Here is a 17,757-nt window from a genome sequence, read left to right as displayed (position 1 = left end):
TCGTAGACTTATTAATGATGGCCATTCTTACTGGTATGAGGTGGAATGGACTGGGAGGTTGGGGTGGTAGATGCAAACTCTTGCATTTAGGATGGATAAGCAATAAGATCCTGCTGTACAGCACAGGGAACTATATCCAGTCTCTTGGGATAGAACATGATGGAAGATAATATGAGAAGAAGGAATTCCATCGTGGCTCACCAGTAACGAACCCACTAGCGTCCATGAGGATGTGGGTTCGATCCCTGGCCTCACTCAGTGGGTTAAGGATCTGGTGTTGCGTGAACTGTGGTTTAGGTCACAGATGTGGCTCGGATCCTGCGTTGCTGTGGCTGTGGTGTAGCCTGGCAGCTGCAGCTCCGCTTTGATTCCCTAGCCTGGGAACTTCCACATGCCACAGGTGCAGCTATAAAAGGAAAAAAAAATTCACACCTCCTGCATTCAACAACTAGACTGCTTCCCAGCTTAGAACAAAAGTATGTCTTAGAGAAACACTGAACCTCTGTCCAAAATGTCCTAATATGCTTTTGGACCCTTGGTTTGAGATGGAACTCAGTCTGCAAAGGTAGGTGGGCTAAAGAATTGTGGGCAAATGGGAACTTTGTTTTTTTTTTTTTTTTTTTTTGTCTTTTTGCTATTTCTTTGGGCCACTCCCACGGCATATGGAGGTTCCCAGGCTAGGGGTCGAATTGGAGCTGTAGCCCCTGGCCTATGCCAGAGCCACAGCAACACAGGATCTGAGCCGCGTCTGCAACCTACACCACAGCTCACGGCAACGCCGGATCATTAACCCACTGAGCAAGGGCAGGGACCGAACCCGCAACCTCATGGTTCCTAGTCGGATTCGTTAGCCACTGCACCACGACGGGAACTCCGGCAAATGGGAACTTTGTAAATGGAATTAAATTCCAAGTGCGAGGGGGGAGTTTGGTATTCTAAAGTGAAAATGCAATGATTGTTTTGTGGATAATCACTTTAATGACTTACTGACTTTTCTATTCAGGTTTTCCATATCAGTAGTTATTTTACTTCTATAAACCCATTCTGGTTTTTTATAATTCCTTGTGTGAAATTTTCACATGTTGTCACAAATTTGGGGCCTTTGATTCTTAGTAGATTTCCTCTGCATGTATTTAATTTAATTTAATTTAATAAGTTTTTTAGGGCCCCACCCGTGGCATATGGAGGTTCCCAGGCTAGGGGTCTAATCGGAGCTACAGCTGCAGGCCTACACCACAGCCACAGCAATGCCAGATCCGAGCCTCATCTTTGACCTACACCACAGCTCAGGGCAACACAGGATCCTTAACCCACTGAGTGAAGCCAGGGATTGAACCCGCCAGCTCATGGTTCCTAGTCAGATTTGTTTCCGCAGTGCCACGATGGGAACTCCTGCATGTATTTTATTTTATCTTTTCCTTTTTACAGCCACATCTGTGGCATATGAAAGTTCCCCGGGCCAGGGGTTAAATCAGAGCTGCAGCTGCTGGCCTACACCACAGCCAATAGTAACACAAGATCCTTAATCCACTGAGCTGGGGAGGCTGGGGATCCAATCTCACAGAGACTCTGTGGTCCTTCACCTGCTGAATCACAATGGGAACTCCTGCATCAATTTAATTAATTAATTAATTAATCTTTTGCTTTTCAGGGCTGCACTCGTGGCATATGGAAGTTCCCAGACTAGGGGTTGAATGTAGCTGCTGACCTACACCACAGTCACAGAAACACCAGATCTGAGCCTCATCTGCGACCTACACTGCAGCTCACAGCAATGCTGGATCCTTAACCCACTGAACGAGGCCAGGGATCAAACCTGCATACATAATGGATCCTATTTGGGTTTGTTAACTGTTGAGCCACAAAGGGAACTCCCCCTATTGGCTTGAAATTGATGCAGGAGGAGTTCCCTTTATGGCTTAGCAGTTAATGAATCCAACTAGGATCCATGAAGATGGGGGTTCAGGGAGTTCCTGTTGTGGCTTAGTGGTTAACGAATAAGACTAGTATCCATGAGGACATTGGTTCGATCCCTGGCCTTGCTCAGTGGGTTAAGGATCTGGCGTTGCCGTGAGCTGTGGCGTAGGTCACAAATGCGGCTCAGATCCCGCTGCTATGGCTGTGGTGTAGGCCAGTGGCTACAGCTCTGATTCGACCTCTAGCCTGGGAGCTTCCATATGCCACAACTACGGCCCTAAAAAAGCAAAAAAAAAAAAAAAAAAAAAAAAAAAAATTAAACCAATAGGAACCTTAGTGGGGTCAAGGGGATTCTGGGGGAGGATACAGGTGCAAGATTGTTGGAAGTGGCTGTGGATGAAATGGACAGAGCAGATGGCCATGCCAGGAGAAAAGACTTCTGGCCAAGTGGTTTTTCTCTGGTAAATAAGAGGAATAGGGGAAGCAGATAATTTTCTCCATGCAGGGGTGGTGTTGATAACACAGCTGCAGCAGAACCACAAGTCAGCAAGGAAACCCAGAGTTCTGATAGGATTTTTCTTACTCAGCCGTTTGCCACCCCAGGGGTGGGAGGGGCAAGCTGGGCGGGAAAGCAGATCAGAACCTTGGTGCCTGGGGAGTGGAGGCCCCGGTGAGAGGGAGGGACTGCTCAGCGAGTGATTTGGTCAGAGCTTTCATGACGGGCAAGTTGTGTCCCCACTCATTGCCTCCTGCTCTCCTGGGGAGGCTGAGGCTTTCAGACATCTGTAGGATTCAGCAAATATTCTTGATATTTTATTTTATTTTTTTGGCTATGCCTGCAGCATGCAGAGTTCCTGGGACAGAGATTTAACCTGCTCCACAGTAGTGACCTGACCTGCTGCAGTGACAGTGCTGGATGTTTAACCTGCTGAGCCACCAGGGAACTCCTTTTTTATTTTTTTTAAACTTTTTTGTTTTTTTGTCTCTTTAGATCCACACCTATGGCATATGGCAGTTCCCAGGCTAGGGGTCAAATCAGAGCTACCGCTGCTGGCCTACACCAAGCCACAGCAACACCAGAACCCAAGCCTTGTCTGCTGCCTACACCACAGCTCATGGCAATATCAGAGCTGTAATCCACTGAGCCAGGCCAGAGATTGAACCCACAGCCTCATGGATACTAGTCTGATTCTTAACCTGCTGAGCCTCAATGGGGACTCCTTTCTTTGATGTTTTAAACAGAGGGCTTTGTTACACAAGAGATGGCAGAGCTGAGAAGCCCACAGAGGGACAGGGGGGCATCCTGGAGACCATTAAAAACAGGACGCTGCTGACACTCCCTCCAGCTGAAGGGATCAAAGGACCCCGGGTTGCCAGGCAGAAGCTGGAGACATGATGGGGCCTTGCAGCAAAAGGGGGGCATGAAAGAGAAGCCGCTGCATAGACAATGCCCCAGGCAGAAAGAGAGGGAAAACTACCTCCCTCCTCCTTTCCTGCCCCGTCACCTCCTTCAAACAGAAAGCAGAGGGCAGAGGGAGTGGGAACAGTGGTCCTGTGTTACAGGACTGGGCAGAGGAGGTGGGAGTGGTGATCCCTTGCATTACAGGCTGGGCAGAGCAGGGCAGGGGTGAGTCTGAGAGCAGAGCAGACCCAGGTTGGCACTTGGGTTCAACCTCCCTTCTCTCCAACTCTGTGAGTCTCTGATCCTGCCCCCCTGCCTCTCCCAGATGCCCCAGAAAGCTGCCTTCTGGCTGGGTACACTTGGCAGGTGGCACCAGCAGGTTGGGAGAGAGAGGAAGCTCAGGGTTTTCTTCCCCACTCTCCCAGTTCTGCTGTCACATCCCTGGTGTGACTGTGCCCCTCCAGGGTCACAGGTGCAGCTGGTGGCCTCTCGGACCCACTGCGCTGTCATGGCTGTCTTCTGAGCTGGTCTCTGGGGTCTTGGCAGCCCCTGTTGGTTCTCTCAATCTCGCCCTCAGCGATGTCAGCAGTATCTTTATCTCTTGAGTTGCACCACTTGGGTTGCTCTCTGTTTCTTGCTGGGACCCTGCCTGGTGTCCTGAACTGCTGCTCCTTGTGTCACGCTTTCCCCCTGCCCAGGTCGACAGGTATGGACAAGCAGGAAGAGCACGGACCTTGGTGGCAGACAGAGATGGTTTTATTTCTGATTCAGTCACTGGGTAGCAGTGTGGGAAAGTTTGCTGCTGCTGCTGTTGTTGTTTTTAATGGTCGCACCCACAACACATGGAAATTCCTGGGACCAGGGCATTGAATCCAAACCGAAGCTGTGACCTATGCTGTGACTGTGGTAACCCCAGATCCTTTAAGCCACTGCAGTGGGCCCCAGGATTGAACCTGTGCCTCTGCAGAGACCCAAGCTGCTGGAGGCCAGCTCCAGCGGCCAGGGAGTGCACACCCTGTCGAGGATGGACGGTGTCGGTGAATGCACATGGAGACAGCCTCTTTGTCCCTTCTTTCAGGGCGCTGGACTGCTTGAATTTTATTGGCATAGGTAACAGTTTATATAGACAGCTTAATTGTAATGTCACAGTGCTTAGATCATATTTTTAAAGGTTAAACTTTTAGATTACATGGTACAGTAGATATACATTGTGTTCTAAGGATTTTAATTAAAACCAACGGTTACAATACATCATGTAAAACTATAATGGGTACAAAACATCATGTGGAAAAAACATTATATGAAAATAAGGCGATTCGGTACAAAACGTTTTGTGGTTACTCTTAGCAAGCACCACCCGTTATTGTTTTAAGCTAATCTTTAACAACTACAAAGGTCACAAGCACAAGCATTTGACATTTACAAAAATTCATTTTTTAGATTAAAGCTTGGGGTACTAACTTCAAAACGTTATGGGGAGGGGACAGTATGAGAAAATTTTTTTATATCAAAGCAACTTAATTTCCTAAAACTTAAAAGTCTCCTACAAAATTCATTAAAAGCAAAATTGTTATTATGTTTTTCCATCAAGAATAACATATGTCTGACCTATTCCAACCTATTGTACATTCCACAATGACCTAACTCTAAAACCTGCTCTTACTTGTAACAAACTAACGAATACTTTGTTTTTACCTACATTAGATCTGGATAGGGGGAATTCCACCAAGGTGAAGCTCTTATTATTTTATTACTGTTCCAATTTTTTGGTGTTCCAGTTTTATTGAGTCACAAAACAATATAGGAAAATAACAAGAAAGACTGAATAATAAGTAAATAACAGGAAAGACTGAATTTTCCAAGAAGCGATTTCCATTCTTGCACTGTTGTGCAAAGCCTTCATTTTGTTATTGTTGCGTTGTTGTCGGGTTAGCAGGTGAGCCTCATTGTTTTTAGAACTTGCCCTCGGAACTGTGCTGCGGGGTAAGCCCTTTTCCCTATTTCTGAACCTGCCCTCGGAACTGTGCCGGTGGGTAGGCTTTTTTTCCTCGGTTAGGAACCCTGCCTTCGGAACTGTTCCCTTCTTCGGCCTCCTGCATCTCCTCGGCTGCCCGCACCAAGCTACTGCAGCTGGATTCTTAACCCCCTGTGCTACAGCAGAAACTCCTAGGAAAGTTATTAACCTCCAGAGCCTCAGTCTTCTGGCCTGTGAAGGGGGGATGATGGTGGTTTCAGCTGAACTGAGTGGGAATCTTCTTCACATGGAGTTCCAGCTTCCTCAGCCTCCTGTTGCAGAGTGTGGTCACACCTTTTTTTCATATTCATGACTTGAGTCCCTGTCTTCCTGGGCTGCAGGAAATTAACTCCCCTGCTATTAGTATTTCCTGCTCTTTGTAGATGTTCCCCAAGCCGTGCCCTTGCTGAGCGGCCTCTCCCTGCTGTGCCCTCCTGCCCCGGTCCCCACACATCTGCTGTCTGCTCACAAGGTCCCAGCCCCAGCTTTGCCCAGGCGGGAGTTTCTCCAGGGTCACTGTCTATTGTGAAAACACCGTCTGTGCCAAGGGTCCTGACTCCTGCTTCAGAGAGCCTGGCCCCGAGCCTTCTCTTGGTGGTTCAGTGGGAGGAGGGGAGCAGAAAGAGCTGGTTACAGCCTGCCTCAGGTAGTTAAATATTTATACTTTCTGGTCACGAACAGTGGATTTCAGTCTACCAGGAAACAATCTTGACTGTCCCGGTTGATGACTCTTTTTTCTTCCTTTGCATCTGCAATGTCCTGATGCTGTCCTTAGTTACCGTTGCTATGGAAGGAAGTATTTTGGTGTTTCCTGCCGTGCTGGGTGCGGCGGTGCTGGAGCCTCTGCAGTGTGGGCTCATGATACTCGGTCTTCTGGCCAAGGGAGTAACTGTTTGTCAGCAGAGGAGTGAGGCATCCTTATTTTGGTCCCCTGATTTATCACACTGGTTTTTTTCCTTTTCATTAGTTCGGGAGTGCTCATGATCTTCTTAAATAATCAGCCCATTATTTAATGGAATGAAATGACAGAGCCAGCCAGCCTCATCATCTCGACACTGAATAAGTTGGTAATCAAATTCAGTCCCTCTGATATCAGTGTGGGGGGCGAAGTTGAAGCTTGTGGAAGCACACGAGAGCCTTTAGGGACGCAGAGTTTAAGAACTGTGGTTGAGTAATGCTGGGAGGGGAGAAAATGGGGCTCTCGGGAGACTTGGATTCCGGTCTCTTCTATAAAATGGGAACTGTAATCGTAACACACAGCCCTGCTTGATAGGATTGTTATAAGGTCCCCTGATTAACACATGGGAGAGACATTTGTAATTACCCTGTACTCTATTTTTATTTTTTATTTTTATGTTTTGCTTTTTTGGGCCGCACACAAGGCATATGGAAGTTCCCAGGCTGGGGGTCGAATTGGAGCTGCAGCTGCCAGCATACACCACAGCTCACAGCAACGCTGGATCCTTAACCCACTGAGTGAGGCCAGGGATTGAAACTGCATCCTCGTGGTTACTAGTCGGGTTTGAAGCCTGCTGAGCCTCAACGGGAACTTTAAATGCTCACAAATGCCCTTGTGAATCACAGCAACTGGAATCTCAATAGTCTTGGTTCTGCCTTTGACATGCGTGACCAGGGGAGCAACTTTATCTCCCACGAAGACCCTGAGGTGGCCTCTTTCCTAAGCCATAGGAGCAAATAGGCCATTTTTCAGCATTTCCCAGGTCATTTTTTGTGTTAACCTCATCTATTCTTTTTTTTTTTTTTTTTTTGTCATTGTAGGACTGCACCTGAGGCATATGGAAATTCCCAGTTTAGGGGTCAAATCCAAGCTGTAGCTACCAGCCTGCACCACAGCTACAGCAACTGAGTCGTGTCTGTGACCTACACCACAGCTCACGGCAACAATGGATCCTTAACCCACTGAGCAAGGCCAGGGATTGAACCTGCATCCTCATGCATACTAGTTGGGTTACCGCTGAGCCCTGCCAGGAACTACTCTTGTCTATTCTTCCCTTATTTTTTATTGTGGGAAGGGCAGGGATAATGTGACTTTAATTACTAGGTTGGAGAGGAGGAAAAAATCTTGACATTTCAGTGTATCTTTTTCAAGTTAGTTCTTTCATGGAAAGTCCCTATAAAAAATAAGGAGTTCCCACTATGACATAGTGGGTTAATCATCCGGCTTGTTTCTGTGGAGGCACCAGTTTGATCCCTGGCCTGGCACAGTGGTTTAAGGATTTGGTGTTGCCGCAGCTGTGGTGTAGTTCATGGCTGTGGCTCAGATTCAGTCCTTGGCCCAGGAACTTCCATATGCCATGTGTGCAGCCAAAAAAGAAAAAAAAAATTTTTTTTTTAATTTTTAAAAAAGGATTCCCTGGTGACCTAGTGGGTTAAAGATCTGATGTCAGCACTGTAGTGCCTGGGTCACTGCTGTGGTGCCAGTTTCATCCCTGGCCTGGGAACTTCCCCCACGCTGCACATGTGGTCAGTAAATAGAATGGAATGGAATAGAATAGAATAGAATAAATTGATGTCTCCTCTTTAAAAAAAAATACAAAGTGTCTGTGATGCATTTGTTGCTTGCTTGACATGTTGGCATATGCCAGTGTAATTTTGTTTCTCTAAAAAGGTTGGGTTTTTTTTTTTTTGCGTGTACTTTGTTTTAAGGTAAATACTCAGAGACTTATCAGAACACATTTAGGCATGCAGACTTTGATAGTTCTCGGGGAAAGGTCTGAATGCATTACTAAATGTATTTAGTATTTTAGTTTTAAAAGATCTATCAATTTAGTCTAGAGGTGCTCCAGAAATTGAGGTCATTGCAATGAAACAGAAGTCTTTATAAAGAATTTCCTGCCCAACAACTCTAGATATATTTATTATGCAGCTTCTCTTGAAGCATTTCCAATTTGCTCATTTGGAGCAAATTTTATGTGTTGAATGCAGCCGGTTCCTAGACACTGACTCATTTTCCAAATATGAGTACTCTTTTTTTTTTTTCCGATTGACTTTCTCCTGCCAGTATGTCATCCAACTCTTTTTAAAGTGCAGTCAGAGTCCAGTCACCTCACCATTAACAGGAAACAGGCTTTTTGCCCACTCTTACAAAAGTTGAATGACGTCAGATAATTTGATTTTTAAATTATAAGAAAATGATTAAAAAAGAACAGCTGGAAACCTAACTAATTTCTTAGGCTCAGGACTACTATTATAAGAAGCTTGAGCAAATGAGCTATCCAGAAACAAAAGGAAAATCTGCAGTTTGCATGGTTTTGAATTTCCATTTTACTTTAAATATCAAGCAGATGTAATGTGAGTCAGTATAAATAAACCGAGGAGCCAAGTCTTCATGGAAGACAACAGCAGTTTCGTGTGGGCAGATCACTGTTTAAGCATCTCAACATGAAAACTGGCCATATGCTCAGCACCGTTTCTCTGTATTTAGAATAATGGTGCAAATTCCATCTCTGTATCTAGAAAACAAATGCAGAGGTTTTACAAAGTTAAGAACAAACAACTTATTTTACTAAAGTTCCAGTCATGTCAGCTCCAAAATACCAGACGTTTCAGCATTATGACACCACATATTCACCTGGACAGTTTTTGCAGCCACAGTGGCTTATGGGGCTGACCAGAGTAATCGTTTGTTTAAGACGAAGTCCTGGAGTTCCTGTGGTGGCTCAGCAGCTTAAGGATCCGACATAGTGTCTGTGATGATTTGGGTTTGATCCCTGGCCCTGCTCAGGGGGTTAAGGATCCGGCATTGCCATGAGCTGTGTGGTGTAGGTTGCAGATGCAACTTGGATCTGATCCAGTGTTGCTGTGGGTGTGGCGTAGGCTGGCAGCTGCAGCTCAGATTCGACTCCTAGCCTGGGAACTTTCATATGATGCAGGTGCGTCCCTAAAAAGACACAAAATTAAAAAGGTAAAGTCCTAACATAGCCAAATGTACAATGTATAGTGAGGGTTTGATTCAGTCATATGGATAATTCACTCCCAAAATGTTCTTCATAAACTGCTGAGGAAAAGGATCATTTATTGCTGTTGAATTATCAGGTTACCTGCCTCCCCCTCCTACTTCACTTCAGGTGTGCCTGTACCCTTTATCAGAATAACATTTTATAGGATAAATGTAGTTTATCCTTCCAAAGCTTCCCTCCGTTTGCCAGTTCAAAACCTTGGGGTGGGGATAATAACACCTCTAAAAAAATAGAAGCTTGTTGATTAGCGGGATGATGCAAAGCATTTAGCGTAGGGCTCAGAATATAGTAAATGCTCAATTAATCTTAACTATTTTACTTTTACTATAAAAGATGTGACCTTGGAAGTCATTAAATCTTTTGTAGCCCAGTTATCTAGAGAATAGATAATAGTTATCTAGAGAATATCCAATTATAAAGAGAATGTTTCAATATAAGCCTGGAAATGCTCTTAAAATAAATATGGTACCTCCACATACAAAGTGAAATATAGAATTTAAATAATTATCCTCATTAGTTAAGTAAGACACTTTACCTTAGTAGTTACTATATGCTTTGGAGAAGAGCTTAATGCACAAAGGTTTACTTTGCTGGGATATTATTTTTTATTACCATTTGCCAGTATTTTTTTTTTTTTTTTTTTTTTTTGGTATTCATTATTTACTAGGATGAAATCTAAGTCGTGTCGGTGACCTACACCACAGCTCATGGCAACAATGGATCCTTAACTCACTGAGCAAGGCCAGGGATCAAACCCGTGTTCTTATGTCCTATTTAGGAGGTGCTCTCAGCTAACAGGAACAGGAAGCAGGAGAAGTGAGACTGGCCAGAGAGGAATGCTATCAAGGGCACCTTGCTGAGCAGGTCCCTGAGGTGGGCAGATGGGCCAATGCCACTCTGGTCCGTCAGAGAATGCATGACATCTGGGGACTTTGAGCAGCCTTGTCTAGCCCAGCACCGTGCAAATCTCATCACTTCCCATGAGTGGCACCACAGGAAGAAGTTTGGAAAGCATTGCTATGAAGAATGGTGGCTCAGCAGGTTAAGGATCTGGTGTTGTCACTGCAGCAGCTCATGTGGATGCTGTGGTGCAGGTTCAGTCCCTGGTCTAGGAACTTCCACATGCTGCAGGAGTGGCCAAAAAACAAAAACAAACAAACAAAAAATGCCTGAGAGAAGTGTGGAGCCCTAACCAGGAGAGAGGGGACATTTGAGTTAAATGGGTGGGGCGGGGAGGTCAGAAGGTGGAGGCTGATGGTCTCTGACTACTTGGAAAATTGAGAGAGAGGAATTCGGGTAAAAACAGTGTCAGTGGGTGGAAAACACAGGGAGGCAAATGTGTCCTTATTATCAGAGCAAACAGACTGCTTGTGAAGGGCAATGCCTTGGCTCATTTGATTCTATAACAATCTTGGAGATTGATTGTTTTTTTTCTTTGGCTACACATGTAGCACATGGAAGTTCCCTTGAGAAGAATGAAGATTCTTGTTTGACTCTTGTTTCCGTCTTTGAGCAAGATGGGTTTAGTTATTATTTATTAATTATTATTAAAGTGTCGGGGAGGGTGGAAGTTTCTGTGTCTCGACACCTTCCTCTGTGATCCTAAGAAATGACCTTTTTTTTTTTTGTCTTCTTAGGGCCGTACCCATGGCATATGGAGGTTCCCAGGCTAGGGGTTCCATAGCCGCTGTAGCCACTGGCCTACATCACAACCACAGGAAAGCCCAGATCCTTAACCCGCTGAGCAAGGCCAGGGATCAAACCTGTGTCCTCATGGATCCTAGTCTTGTTTGTTAACTGCTAAGCCAGGATGGGAACTCTGAGAAATGACCTTTCTTCTTCCCTCAGTGTGCGCCAGGTGGCGCTCCAATTACCGCGCAGAATCCTGTGCCAGATGGTGGGTTATAGGATGTTAAATGTTGGAACCAAAGGAAGAGCCATTCTTGGATTTGAGCTCAAAGATTTCATATTTCAAGAAGACTACCAAGGCTTTATAATATTATGTGACATTAAAATGTCTATGCACAAAAGTGGGAAAAAATGCTACCTCAGAGTCAAGGTTAACATTGTTGGTAGGAAAGTGGATTTCATTCTGTTTTTTTTTTTTTTTTTTTTTTGGTCTTTTTAGGGCCACACTCGCGGCATATGGAGGGTCCCAGGCTAGGGGTATAATTGGAGCTGTAGCTGCTGGCCTACACCACAGCTCACAGCAACGCCAGATCCCTAACCCACTGAGCGAGGCCAGGGATCGAACCTGCAACCTCATGGTTCCTAGTCAGATTTGCTAGCCGCTGAGCCACGATGGGAACTGCCTTTTTTTTTTTTTTTCTATTTAGCTTTAAGAAAAATTCTAATATAGCAGGTTCCAGGGGCATTTATGAGGATTTTTAACTTAAATTATTATATCTTCTGGCTGGGAAGACAAGTTGTTTTTCCATGTTTATACATAGTCTTTCAATGTCAACTCCAATATGGATAAGTTGTGGGTCAGTAATTCTGTCAAATGCAATGATTGGGGGCGGAGAGAGGAAAAAAGCAAGTAGAATAAAATGCCAATTGCAGAACCAAGAAAATAAGTTAAAAGCGGACAGGTATTGGATTTGCCCTGTGGCTCAGAGGCTTAAGGATTCAGCATTGTCACAGCAGCGGCTTGGGTTGAAGCTGTGGTGCAAGTTTGATCCCTGGCCCAGGGAACTTGCACCTGCCTCAAGCTCAGTCAGAAAAAAAAAAACAAAAAAAGTGGACAGGTGTTACTGTTACTGAATCAGGTTCCTACTGATTATTCCTTGCTGGGCCAATAAATTGAGAGACTAGGTTTGGAAGGCTAGACAAGGGTCCCAAAGAACCACCTTCCCTGAGTTAGAATTCAGGCTTCTTTTATGCTAAAAGGAGAGGTGGTCAGGCTGGTGTTGCCTACTTGGGATGTGTTCTTGCATCTTTCCATGTAGGTGTGGTCACAATGTTTCTGTAAACCTCCAACAAGACAAATGTTATTCTTTGTTTTGCAACTTTGTAGCTCTATATGAATGAAAAGTGTTATACCTTTCAAGGTCAAGGCTGGAAGGCAGAGCCTTGATAATGGGCTTTCCTGTATATTTCAGGCTCTAGGCAACATTCTTTTACAAGGTGCAGAGCCAGCTGGACTAAGCACAGGCGCAGAGCACAAGGGTTAGAGCTAACAGGATGGATCCAAAGTGGAGTCAGGTCTCTTCTTCTGTTACATGGCTACTGGATGGTTTCAGATTACCTGAGGCACACTCTTAAAAGATTTTTTTTTTTCCCCAAGCCCAGTCCTAGACAATGCACATATTTGCTCTTCCCAGTTCTACACTTGAACTGCCAGGTTGCTGGAGAAGCATGTCACAGCAGGGCTGTTTGGTGCATGACAAAGTCAAGGTTCTGTACAGAGGGCTGGAGTTCTGGAAAGGTGGCAGCTAGAATGCATTCCTTCTCATTGTCACTGCCGACCCAGCACAGCCTCTATGAGCCCCCTGACATCCCAGGTCTGAGGTGGCCAGAGGGTGCCAGCTCTTTCCGTGTCCTCTAAAAAGCCAACTGGAACCCTGCTTCACTTCCCACCTAAAGGGTGACAAAATTGTCCACAGCAATAGTGTTCTGCATAGCAGAATTAAAAACCATCTACACATGGGTTAGTAGCGAAATGAATTGATGGACTGTGATATACTTGTACAGTGGAACATTATATTACACAGCAGGGACAAAGAAGGAACTGGATCGCTATATTTCCCATGAAAACAAGCAACTACTGGAGTTCCTGTTGTGGCTCAGTGGTAATGAACTCAGCTAGTATCCATGAGGACTTGGGTTTGATTCCTGGTCTTGCTCAGTGGGTTAAGGATCTGGTGTTGCTGTGGCTGTGGTGAAGGCTGGCGGATGTAGCTTCGATTCGACCCCTACCCTGGGAACTACAATATGCTGCCGGTGCAGCCCAAGAAAAGAAAAGAAAACAAGCAACTCTTACTATTATTTTTGGTGACACCCACAGCATGTAGAAGTTCCTGGGCTAAGGATCGAATCTGTGCCACAACCGCGATCTGAGCCATAGCAGTGACAATGCCAGATCCTTAATCTGCCACACCACAAGGGAACTCCAAGCAAGTATTATTTATACAATAAGAGAATAATTGTGGAATAATAGTATACTAGTACCATACTGTTTTGATTACTGTAGCTTTGTCATATAGCTTTAAATCAGACAGCATGATATCTCCAGTTTTGGTCTTCTTTCTCAAGATTGTTTTGGCTATTTGGAGGTCATTTGTGTTTCCATACAAACTTTAGAATGATTTCTTCTGGTTCTGTGAAAAATGCCATTGGTAATTTGATAGGGATTGTGTTGAATCTGTAGATTGCCTTTGGTTGTATAGTCATTTTAACAATGTTAACTCTCCCAATCCATGACATGGCTTATCTTTCCATTTGTTTGTGTCATTTTTCAATTTCTTTTATCAGTGTTTTAGTTTTCTGAGTACAGGTCTTCTACCTCCTTAATTAGATTTATTCCAAGTATTTTATTCTTATGGATGAAATTGTTAATGAGTTTGTTTCCTTAATTTCTCTTTCCGACTGTTCATTGTTAGTGTATAGAAATGCAACAGATGTCTGTGTATTAATTTTTGTATGTGTGTCTTTTTATGGCTATACCCTCGGCACATGGAGGTTCCCCCCCCCGCCACGCCCCAGTCCTGGACTCTCTGTCTGTACCTTTTCACCATCCAGCGTGATTGCTTCCTTTAAAAAATGCTCTAGGAGTTCCGGCTGTGGCGCAAGGGGATTGGTGGTGTCTTGGGAATGCTGGGACCCAGGTTTGATCCCTTCCTGGCACAGTGGGTTAAGGATCCGGCTGTGTCTTAGGTCTTGACTGGAGCTGGACTCTGATCCCTGGCCGGGGAGCTCCACGTGCCACAGGGCAGCCAAAGGAAGAAAGGAAGGAACGAAAGAAAAGAAACCACTCTAAATACTTAATTTGTTCTCTCTTAGGGCCATTTTCATGTCGTGCCCTGTGTGTGTGTATTTCTTACGATATTGTACATTTTTTGACAGTAAGACTGTATCTTCTTCATTGTTACATATTGCAGAGTGCTCTGAACAGTAGCTTGTTATTACTTGCTAAATAAAAATTGTTTTCACTTAAACTTATCATCTGGGCACTCCTTTACTTGGCGAAGTCATGAAGTCTCATGACTTCAACTAACACATTTCAGTGTATACATTTTATTTTATTGTATTTTTTGGTCTTTTTGCCTTTTCTAGGGCTGCTCCCGTGGCATGTGGAGGTTCTCAGGCTAGGGGTCCAATCAGAGCCACAGCAACTCGGGATCCGAGCCACATCTGTGACCTGCACCACAGCTCATGGCAACACCAGATCCTTAACCCACTGAGCAAGGCCAGGGACCAAACCCACAACCTCATGGTTCCTAGTCAGATTCATTAACCATTGAGCCAGGACGGGGATTCCTAGTGCGTACATTTTAATATATAGATTCTGGGATCTCCACCTGCTTCCTAACTGGTTCTATATTGATAAGCTAACTTCATTGCAAATTATGAAAGGCTAATACATGGAATAATCCCTTTCCAGGCTCTTCCTGTGATGGGCTGAGCTGTGTCCCCTTCATTTGCAGTTGTCGAAGCCCTAACCCCCAGCTCCTTAGACGGGAACTGTATCTGGACATGGGGTCCTTGGAGAGGTGGGGAAGGTAGAAGAGGTCCCTTGGGGGCCCTCATCTGCTGGTCTGGGTGTCCCTGTAAGGAGGGCAGAGTAGGACCCAGACACAGAGGAAGATGGTCATCTGCAAGCCAAGGGGGGAGACCCTGGAAGAACCAATCCAGGTGGCACCTTGGTTTTGGGCCTCTTGCTCCAGAGTTGTGAGGGACTACATTTCTTACTTAAGCCATCGGGTGTGTGGCCCTGTTAACGGCTGCCCGAATAAAGGAATACAATTCCTCCACCTGAACCCGGCTTTCCTAGTGCACCTGGGCAGTCCTGCCACCTGCCAGCCTTTCTCAGCACCCTCTGCTCCCTTCATCTTCAGGAAATGCATGCCGAGCATCCTTCTTCCCCTTCACTGGCTCTGCGACTGCCCTAGTCCACCTCCATGTCCATCCTGACTTAATAGCCTTTACACATTTCTCTTCGTGCCCAGGTCTTGGTCTCCGGTTGTGCAGATGTTCTCCGAGGGCAACTCACACTGAACAAGTGACGTCGGACACATCTTTGTCCAGGTGGTGGCCTCTGCTGGGAGTGCCTTTCCCCTCCTCTGTGGCCTGGTCGTTTGTGGGTCTGGATGTATAAGTACATGCGAACCTCTCATCTGACCTTGACTTCTGATTTTGTGTCTGTCCTTGACTTCCCCAGTTTCAACCTAATCTATCTTCCTGCTCTTTCTCTACGCCAGATAGAGCTTAAAATGTTAATTTAACTTTGAGTACCCCCTGTAACCTTCGGGGTGCTTCTTTCTCTTATCTACTGCAGACACAGGCTCAGGCGGCAAACGCTGACGCTGATGATTCTCCTAGGGTCGTGGAAGAGGCCTTGGTTTAGTTTCAGGCTTTTATTAGCTTTGAGAATTTGGGAGAGTTCTATAACTTTTTTTTGGGTCTCAACTCTAAAGTGAAGAGAAGAGGTCCCTGGTGGCTTAGTGGGTTAAGGATTCGGCATTGTCATTGCTGTGCCTCGGGTTGGATCCCTGGCCCAGGAATTTTTATGTACCACGGGCGCAGCCAAAAACAAAAAAAAGAACAACTCCTTCCTCCCAAAACCCCAGCAACAACAACAAAAAATAAAGTGAAGATAATATTTAATTTCAGCTGAGTATTATGAAGAAAATAGATTAAATATATTAAAAATTTATAAAGCACTCAGAAAGCAACATTTGGTGTTATTTGTTCTTGTTGGTCATCTTGAAATTTCCCTTATTGCCTTTTATTGCTGCTGGTCCTGCCTTCCCAAGTGCCTGGTAACTTCTTTGCTGCCTTCCCAAACACCTGGTAACTTCTTTGCGAGCTCAGATCATGCATGTATCGTGTATTTGTTCTGATTCTTACAGCACCTAGTTGTTTCTTAGTACTGAAAAAATTTAAAAAGCTAAGTCCCCAAATCATAGAAGTTGTAAAGCCTTATAAGTAGGGTGATTATTCCATCCACTTTGCATGAGATGGTTCTGTGCTTTCCCTTTTTCCCCCAACATGATTATTATAGCACCACCCCCCCTCTCAAAAGTGTGCTTATTTGGACAATAAATGACATAGTTCTCTTCCCCATGAGTGACTTGGCTTAAACAGAATCGTGGTAGTTTGTGTCACGAGGATAAAAGGGCCAGGGGAGATTTCCTCCGAAGGAAGAAAAGCCTGAAGATAAAGACAGTTGAAGCCAAAAGTAAAAGTTCTGTTTGGGAGAATATTTCAGCTAATGGAGATTATAAGGCCTGTGGGTAAATGTGTTTTCCTTAAATGTTTGAATGTCAGATAAGCTAAACCAGCTGCACTTCACTGTGGTATTGCCAAGTTTAGTCTTTGAGTTAGCTCTTGGCAGATACACTTGGAGGCTGTACAGCTCAAAAGCTATTAATTGACTTGCTAAAATATGTGTTGTTAAAAGTTAAAGATGTTGTCTATATTCTAATTTTAAATAGTTTTTTGTTTTTATTACTCAGGTAATACATATGCACATTTATGTTATGTCTAATTAAAGTGATTATCAAGGAGTTCCTGTCATGGCTTAGGGGAAACAAATCTGACTAGGATCCATGAGGACGCAGATTCGATCCCTGGCCTTGCTCAGTGGGTTAAGGATCTGGAGTTGCCGTGAGCTGTGGTGTAGGTTGCAGACGCGGCTTGGATCTGGCATTGCTGTGGTTGTAGCATAGGCTGGCAGTTACAGCTCTGATCCCACCCCTGGCCTGGGAACCTCCATATACTGGGGTGTAGCCCTAAAAAGACAATAAATAAATGAATAGATTATTAAAATACAGAGTAAAAAACAAAGTTCCCCCTCCATTACCTCCCACCTACCTAATCTCACTAACAAATAGTCCAACTTAAGACAACTTGTCAAAAACGCCAAAATGTCAAAAAAAATTTTTTTTCAGGGCTGCCCCTGCGGTATATGGAAGTTCCCAGGCTAGGGGTCGAATCGCAGCTACAGTTGCTGGCCTATACCACAGCCACAGCAACACCAGGTCCAAGCTGCGTCTGCAGCCCACACCATAGCTCATGGCAATGCTGGATCCTTAATCCACTGAGCAAGGCCAAGAATCAAACCTGTGTCCTCATGGTTGCTAGTCAGTTTCGTTACTGCTGAGGCACAAGGGGAGCTCCAAATATGCATATTCTTTGATTCAGCAATTTCGGTTCAAAGAAATAGTTACACCATTATACAAAGATGTATATACACATGAATATTCATTGCAATGTAGTCTGTA

At 44.8% G+C, this 17,757-nt stretch overlaps 1 protein-coding gene across 2 annotated transcripts in view; it reads left to right on the top strand.

The window, feature by feature from the left end:
* PRIM2 (DNA primase subunit 2) overlaps positions 1–17,757 on the top strand; it is a 357,737-nt gene that overhangs the window by 45,058 nt on the left and 294,922 nt on the right. Inside the window, exon 2 of one of the 2 annotated variants that reach the window (XM_084966367.1) lies at positions 15,481–15,629. The exons of the other annotated variant lie outside the window; for it this stretch is intronic. The gene's annotated coding sequence lies outside the window, so the exon portion shown is untranslated. The remainder of the gene's footprint in view (positions 1–15,480; positions 15,630–17,757) is intronic. 2 annotated transcript variants of the gene reach the window in all.

The sequence above is a fragment of the Sus scrofa genome, chromosome 7 (genome assembly GCF_054392235.1).
Source record: "Sus scrofa isolate SSC_HxYL_T2T_F1_AM1 chromosome 7, Sscrofa_HxYL_maternal_Yorkshire_Landrace_v2.0, whole genome shotgun sequence".
Taxonomy (NCBI): domain Eukaryota; kingdom Metazoa; phylum Chordata; class Mammalia; order Artiodactyla; family Suidae; genus Sus; species Sus scrofa.
Note: the sequence above shows the minus strand (reverse complement) of the source record. Positions and strands in the feature narration are given on the sequence as shown.